Below are 8,113 nucleotides of genomic sequence, written 5' to 3'. Positions count from 1 at the left end.
CCAGGTTAAAAAAAAAATTGCCCCTTAGAGTCCTGAGATGTGTAGGTTAGAGGGATTAGTGGGTAAATATGTAGGGATATGGGGGTAGAGCCTGGGTGGGATTGTGGTCGGTGCAGACTCGATGGGCCGAAGGGCCTCCTTCTGCACTGTAGGGTTTCTATGGTTTTCTAATCGGAAAAGAGAGACGCACAAATCCCTTTATGTCGCTTTTAGTCACAACGAAGTGGAGAGTTTTGCAGAATTCTTATCTCACATTTTCATTTTTACCTGGAGATGGGGTATTAGGAGACGGTGAGACTGGAGTTGGGTCTTCATCAGGATCACTTGGTGACGGGACTGCAGGGAAATCCTGGACAGAATCACAAAACAAAAGATTTCAGAAGACTGGATACATTTATTTAAAATGTGTCTGCTATTGTTCATTTCAAACCTCTTTTTACTCTGTTTCACTCATTTTGACATTAGCTGTGGACATTGAAGAGGAGGACAGGGAACATGATTGTGTGAGTCCGCTCGCCTTCCCCGACACCAGAAGTTAATGTTCAGCTGAAGAGAGTCATTTCTTCATGCAGCTAATATTAGGTCAGACAGCACACAGTGAACGTACAACTTTGTCAACACAACATCTGCACACTTCCAAGGAAACTATGGATAATTGTTCCAACTGCGCACCTGAACTTTGAGTTGAGCATGATCCAAGTTTGAGGCTGATTTCTTTTTATTTTGCAAAGATATTTGGTGGGATTTACCACAAAACCCACCATGTGTTTCACGCCGGCGAGCGGTGACCTGCCGGGATCTTCTGGTCCTACCATTGTCAACGGGTTATCGCATTGAATATACCCCTCGCTACAGCAAAACCCACAGTGGGACTGGGAGATCCCGTCCATGTGAACATCAAAGTTCCATCTGGAACTTATTTTTCTAGGTCATTGTTTGTGTGTGTTAAAATATAGCTTTTGGTTTTGGGAATTGAAGTCTTAACTGTGGAAATGGGATCAATGCAATCCAAATAATATTGGAATCTATTACACTTAAAACATGCTGACTTGATAGGTTAACAGCCAGAATGGTAAGGTCATAAAACAGCAGCTAGACTTACTTAGCTAAAGAGGTGGAGTCAGGAATCTGCAATGCTTGCAATGAAGTACAGTCCAGAGAGATGCTGTTGTTCTGGGAAGTCAATTAGTTTGAAAACATTCAATAAAGACTATTTGCTTCATCAGCTCAAAGAAGAAATTGTAAATTGTAAATGACCTTCAACTTAAAGGTCAACGTGAGGACAGCACATTGCAGGCCACATCATCAAGGAAATGAGCGAAGCTTAGGAAGGCTCTCTGGTTTCAATTTATCTGGATGTTTGCTGGGAGAAGATTTCGCAGAGTGGACCTTGTGTGGTTTGCAGCTCACTGAGAGAAGTTAGCCAAAGTAAAAGACTGTTAGACAGACCTGTACTGTAAGCAGATTAAAACACTAATTTCATTATTGACTGTATGGAACGCTGGTGAAGCTTCATCTCCTTTTGGAATTTTATGAGGAACAGAAGCTGTAAGATTGCCTTATTTGGATTTGGGAGGATATGTAGTAGGCCTCACAGTGTCTTATTATAAAAGAATATAACCTGCAGAGTAGCTTGGAAGTATTGGAAAATAACCTGAGTAAGGGACTGAGGTCTCCACAATCAAGAGAGGGTGAATGAAAGTTTTGCCTCTGAGAATCGAGGACAATTCTCCAAATTACTGTGGCATAATTATGCGGGGTCCCTGCAGAAATGAATCTGTAGGGGGCACATAAAGTACCCAAAAAGGAGGACTCCTGAGGAAGGTGATTGCCTCGTGGTATTATCGCTAGATAATTAATTAAGGGGATTTTCACAGTAACTTCATTGCAGTGTTAATGTAAGCCTACTTGTGATACTAATAAATAAACTTTAACTTTTAAACTTGAAAAACTTTAATTCAGAAACTCCGTTAATTGTGATGTTAGTGTGCCTTTAAGAAATTTTTAAAGAAATCATGTTCTCTGCAGATTGTAAGCAGCTTTTTTCATTGTGGCAACGGCTGGCAGCTTAGCAGCCCCTTTATTGCTGCTTCAATGGTTTAAATGGGGTTTTGTTTATTTTTACTCTGGGCCTCATGTCGTGTCTGGGATTTTATGACCTTTTGAATTGTTAGGGATAAGATTGATTGACAAGTCAAATTCAGGTAGTTCCTCCACAGAGGAATCAATGGATTCACTTTCAGGTTTGGTTCAGAATCAGAGGCTATCTTGGTTTTCAAGCTGCAGGCAGGTTTAGTTCCTCTCTCCCTGGTATTGTAAATTCTGCTGGCTAGCTGGAAGCAGTGAAAATCCTGTCTCTTGCAATGGTTCATAGAAATATAGAAACATAGAAGATGTGAACAGGAAGAGGCCATTCGGCCCTTCAAGCCTGCTCCGCCATTCACCACGATCATGGCTGATTGTCCAACTCAATAGTCTCATCCTGCTTTCTCCCCATAACCTTTGATCCCATTCGCCCCAAGTGCTATATCCAGCCGCCTCTTGAATACATTCAATGTTTTGGCATCAACTACTTCCTGTGATAATGAATTCTACAGGCTCACCACCCTTTGGGTGAAGAAATGCCTCCTCATCTCCGTCCTAAATAGTCTATCCTGGATCCTCAGACTGTGACCCCTGTTTCTGGACTCCCCAGCCATTGGGAACATCCTCTCTGCATCTACCCTGTCTAGTCCTGTTAGAATTTTATAAGTCTCTGTGAGATCCCCCCTCATTCATCTGAACTCCAGCATAAACAATCCTAACCTTGTGGTAGTTCTAAAAGCAGATGTGTCTCTTCAGATTTGTAGAGATTGTAATCAAGCGGTAAATAAGGGTGATTGCGATTGATATTTACCCACTGCCTACCGATGAAGATTTGTTTTCTAACTTAGCCACTGGAAGATAATTCAAGATAAATTTGCCAAACGCATATTTGGAATTAAAAATAGCTGACAAGAGAAAGGAAGTACTTACCATTCATACACTATGAAAGGTTAGCATCTGGGCTGTCTGCTATAGTGTTCCAGAGTATCGTCGATCAGGTGCTAGGTGGGATGAGTTCTTAGATTGCATTCGGCTGAGGGATGGGCCAGCGACAGCGGAGACCCCAGCTTCAGAGGACCCTCATGTCCTTCGATGGTCTGTTAGACGCCATGTGTCGCTGCACGCTGTCTCAGCAGGGAGACAGTGCGGCACTTGTGCCATGTCCTAGTGGACCTGGCACCTCGTGGGTCAGGAGGACACCCGCTCCTGGTGAAGTTAAGAGCAGCCGTCAACTTTTATGCGTCCGGGTCCTTCCAGGCTCGAGCCGGGATTTCTGCGGAATCTCACAGTCGTCTGCACACAGGGGGCATCTGTGAGATTACGGGTGCTCCGTACACCCAAACACTCAACGACATCCACTTTGGTGTGGGCCAGGCCCAGCAGGATGCCCAGGCGGCAGGCTTCGCTGCCATCACTGGGATGGCCCATGCGCAGGGGGCTATCGACAGCACACACTTCGTTCTGCAGGCCCCATGGAATCAGGGAGTGCCCTTTATCAACAGGGAGGGATTCCACTCCCTCAACACCCAGATAGTGTGTGACTACCTGCTGCACATCATGCCTGCCACCCGGGGACCGCGCACGACAGGTACATCTTGCGCAGACCAGACATTCCCGGGGTCTTTGAGGACCACCCCCAGCAGCCAGAATGACTCGTGAGGGACAAGGGCTACCCACGGCGGCTATGGCTGATGACGCCAGTGTGGAGGCCTGAGACCGGGACGGAATCCTGATACAATGAGGCCCACGCTGCCACTCGGTCCGTCACCGAGCGGCGCATCAGGCTCCTGAAGATGCAGTCCCACTGCCTGGACCGCTCTGGCGGGGCCCTGCAGTACAGCGCCATGAGGATCTCCCACATCATGGTGGTCTGCTGTGCGCTCCACAACCTGGTGCAGCAGTGGGGGGATTTTCAGGAGGAGGAGGACCAGGAGGATGACAGGGAGGAGGAGCTGGAGGCTGGGTGACGGCGAGGGTCCAGCAGGGCAGGGCAGCGAGGGAGGCCGTCATCATGGCAAGCTTCACAAACTAATGTCCCGCAGCTCCATACCCCAGTGGCCTAGGCTCCGGTGGATGATGAGGGTGCTATCCCAGACTGTCCATCACTGTGGTGTAGCTTCCAACAGTTGCTAAGCGTGAAAGGGTGTTGATGCGCGATTAAATCACTCGGGAGGCTAGATTGTACCCGGGAAATAAAGGCTTTTATTACTGACAAGAATGGAGGACACTATATACAATACAATCCCAGACTAAAGGGTCTCCAGGCAGTGCAGTGACCTTTATACTTCCCCTGGTAGGCGGAGCCAACTGGAGTGTACCACAGAACCAATATCAACAGGTAGAACAGCCCAACCCTAACACCAACAGTAACTACAGTAACATATCTACAAACCCCCATAGTGTTGACCATCCATGAACTGCCAGTCTGATTTCTCTCTATTTACCCCGACAACTTGTTCAATCACCCTAAGCAGATCAATTGATCACCCATTAATCTTTTATATGCTAAGGAATACCCACCTCGTCTGTAAAACCCATTTTAGCAGTCGTCATTCTGCTGAATCTGAGCTGCAACCCTGTCACATGCTCTCTCTCTCTCGCCAGCACCCAATCCTCTCTCCTATCCAGTCCAAACCAAATGGCAATACAGAGGCGATTGGTTTATTTTCCCCCAGCCCCTCAAGAATCATTGAATTATACAGTACAGAAGAGACCCTTCGGCCCATCGAGTCTGCACCGACATGTGTGAAACACCTGACCTCCCACCTAATCCCATCCACCAGCACTAAGCCCATAGCCCTGAATGCTATGATGTGCCAAGTGCTCATCCAGATACTTTTTAAAGGATGTGAGGCATCCCGCCTCCACCACTTTCCCAGGCAGCGCATTCCAGACCGTCACCACCCTCTGGGTAAAAAGGTTTTTCCTCACATCCCCCCTAAACCTCCTGCCCCTCACCTTGAACCTGTGTCCCCGCATGACTGACCCTTCAACTAAGGGGAACAGCTGCTCCCTATCCATTTTGTCCATGCTCCTCATAAGCCTGTACACCTCAATCAGGTCGCCCCTCATAATAGTAAACACCTAACGATGTGGCTGCCCCTTTTTTATTCCTAAGCTCTACCCACAAAGCTTCATTTGATGTCCCCTCCAAGATATCATTTCTCTTTACTGCAGTAACTGAATCCTTAACTAACACTGCAATGCTTCTTCCCCCTTCTACCTCCTCCTCTGTCTCACCTGAAGATTCTATATCCCGGAATGTTGAGTTGCCAATTGTGTCATTCCTTTAATGTCTCTGTGATGTCGACTATGTCACACTTCCATGTGTCAATCATCGCCCTCATCTCATCCGTTTTACCTTCAACACACTGGCGTTAAAGTAGAGGCCATCCAGCCTGGCCTTACTCCCTTGAAACTTAATACAGCTGCACTCCCTCTGACTTGACTGTTTTACTGTATGATGCTGCGCCCTTATTCTGCTAACAGTCTGTGTCCCCTCAGGAATGTCTGGGTAAGTACACAGACACCATGTTGCCAATGTGTGGCTTTGCACTTGAAGTGTGCATGGATTGGACATCAGGGCTGGAGGCTTCTTACCCTTCCTCCCACCCAATCTCGCAACTGGGATTAAATATAACCAAGATAACACTCCGAGTGGAACTTGTGAAGGCAAATGGCAGAAAATAAATCATATATTAAGCTGATCTTTCTCTTCATCCTATCTGTAACTGCAACACTACATTCTGCACCCTCTCCTCTCCTTCTCCCCTACGTACTCTATGAACGGTATGTTTTGTCTGTATAGTGTGCAAAAAACAATACTTTTCACTGTATCCCAATACATGTGATAATAATAAATCAAATCAAATCAAAACTGGGTTCTATAATGATCAAAGTGATTGATAGGCAACAGCTCACAAGAATGGCAGGAATATTTGAACCAAAATCCGGTGAAAGATTTAACCAAAGTTTTTGTGTGCGTTCTGAAATCTCCTGTTTCTGTTGGGATAATATTGGGTTTTTATATAACACAGCTCGAAAAAACAGCACTTAAATCCGGGAAACGTTTTCAAAGAAGTCATCTGTGACAGATGATTTCAAGATTCTCAGTGGAAGAATGGCAATATATTTCCATGTCAGGGTAGTGAGTGACTTGGAGGGGATCTTCCAAGTGGTGATGTTCCAATGGCATTACCATCACTGAAATCCCCACCATCAACATCCTGGCACTTATCATTGACCAGAAATTGAACTGGACCAGCCGTATAAACACTGTGGCTACAAGAGTAGATCAGAGGCTAGGAATCCTGCGGCGAGTCACTCACCCTCTGACTCTCCTCCTGCTGCCCTTTTTCCTCAAGTGGTCATGGATTTGGAAGGTGCTGCCTCAGGAGTCTTGGTGAGTTCCTGCAGTGCATCTTGGAGATGGTGCACACGGCTGCCACTGTGCTTCAGTGGTGGAGGGAGGCAATATTGTGGACTGGGTGCTAATCAGTCGGACTCTTGGTCCAGGATGATGTCCAGCTTCTTGAGTGTTGCTGGAGTTGCATTCATCCAGGCAAACAAAGAACAAAGAACAATACAGCACAGGAACAGGCCCTTCGGCCCTCCAAGCCCGCGCCGCTCCCTGGTCCAAACTAGACCATTCTTTTGGATCCCTCCATTCCCACTCCATTCATGTGGCTATCTAGATAAGTCTTAAACGTTCCCAGTGTGTCCGCCTCCACCACCTTGCCCGGCAGCACATTCCAGGCCCCCACCACCCTCTGTGTAAATTATGTCCTTCTGATATCCGTGTTAAACCTCCCCCCCCTCACCTAGAACCTATGAGCCCTCGTGAACATCACCACCGACCTGGGAAAAAGCTTCCCACTTTTCACCCTATCTATGCCTTTCATAATTTTATACACCTCTATTAAGTCTCCCCTCATCCTCCGTCTTTCCAGTGAGAACAACCCCAGTTTACCCAATCTCTCCTCATAACTAAGCCCTTCCATACCAGGCAACATCCTGGTAAACCTCCTCTGCACTCTCTCTAAAGCCTCCAAGTCCTTCTGGCAGTGTGGTGACCAGAACTGGACGCAGTATTCCAAATGCGGCCGAACCAACGTTCTATACAACTGCAACATCAGACCCCAACTTTTATACTCTATGCCCCGTCCTATAAAGGCAAGCATGCCATATGCCTTATTCACTACTTTCTCCACCTGTGACGTCACCTTCAAGGATCTGCGGATTTGCACACCCAGGTCCCTCTGCGTATCTACACTCTTTATGGTTCTGCCATTTATCGTATAGCTCCCCCCCACGTTAGTTCTACCAAAATGCATCGCTTCGCATTTATCTGGATTGAACTCCATCTGCCATTTCTTTGCCCAAATTTCCAGCCTATCTATATCCTTCTGTAGCCTCTGACAATGCTCCTCACTATCTGCAAGTCCAGCCAATTTCGTGTCGTCCACAAACTTACTGATCACCCCAGTTACACCTTCTTCTAGATCGTTTATATAAATCACAAACAGCAGAGATCCCAATACAGAGCCCTGCAGAACACCACTAGTCACAGGCATCCAGCTGGAAAAAGACCCTTCCACTGCCACCCTCTGTCTTCTATGACCAAGCCAGTTCTCCACCCATCTAGCCACCTCCCCCTTTATCCCATGAGATCCAACCTTTTGCACCAACCTACCATGAGGGACTTTGTCAAATGCTTTACTAAAGTCCATATAGACGACATCCACGGCCCTTCCCTCGTCAACCATTCTAGTCACTTCTTCAAAAAACTCCACCAGGTTAAAGAACAACAAAGAACAAAGAACAATACAGCACAGGAACAGGCCCTTCGGCCCTCCAAGCCCGCGCCGCTCCCCGGTCCAGGATTGAATCCTGAATCCAGGATCCCCGCCCAATTTTCCAGCCTATCTACATACCAATATCCTATCCACCGAGCTGTCCCTCACAGCTACGATGCTTTGTTCATTACAACCTATTAACTCACCCCCACCCCCCCATTCCAGACCATGTG

This window comes from Mustelus asterias, chromosome 2 (genome assembly GCF_964213995.1).
Source record: "Mustelus asterias chromosome 2, sMusAst1.hap1.1, whole genome shotgun sequence".
Taxonomy (NCBI): Eukaryota; Metazoa; Chordata; class Chondrichthyes; order Carcharhiniformes; family Triakidae; genus Mustelus; species Mustelus asterias.
This window is presented reverse-complemented; position numbering follows the sequence as displayed.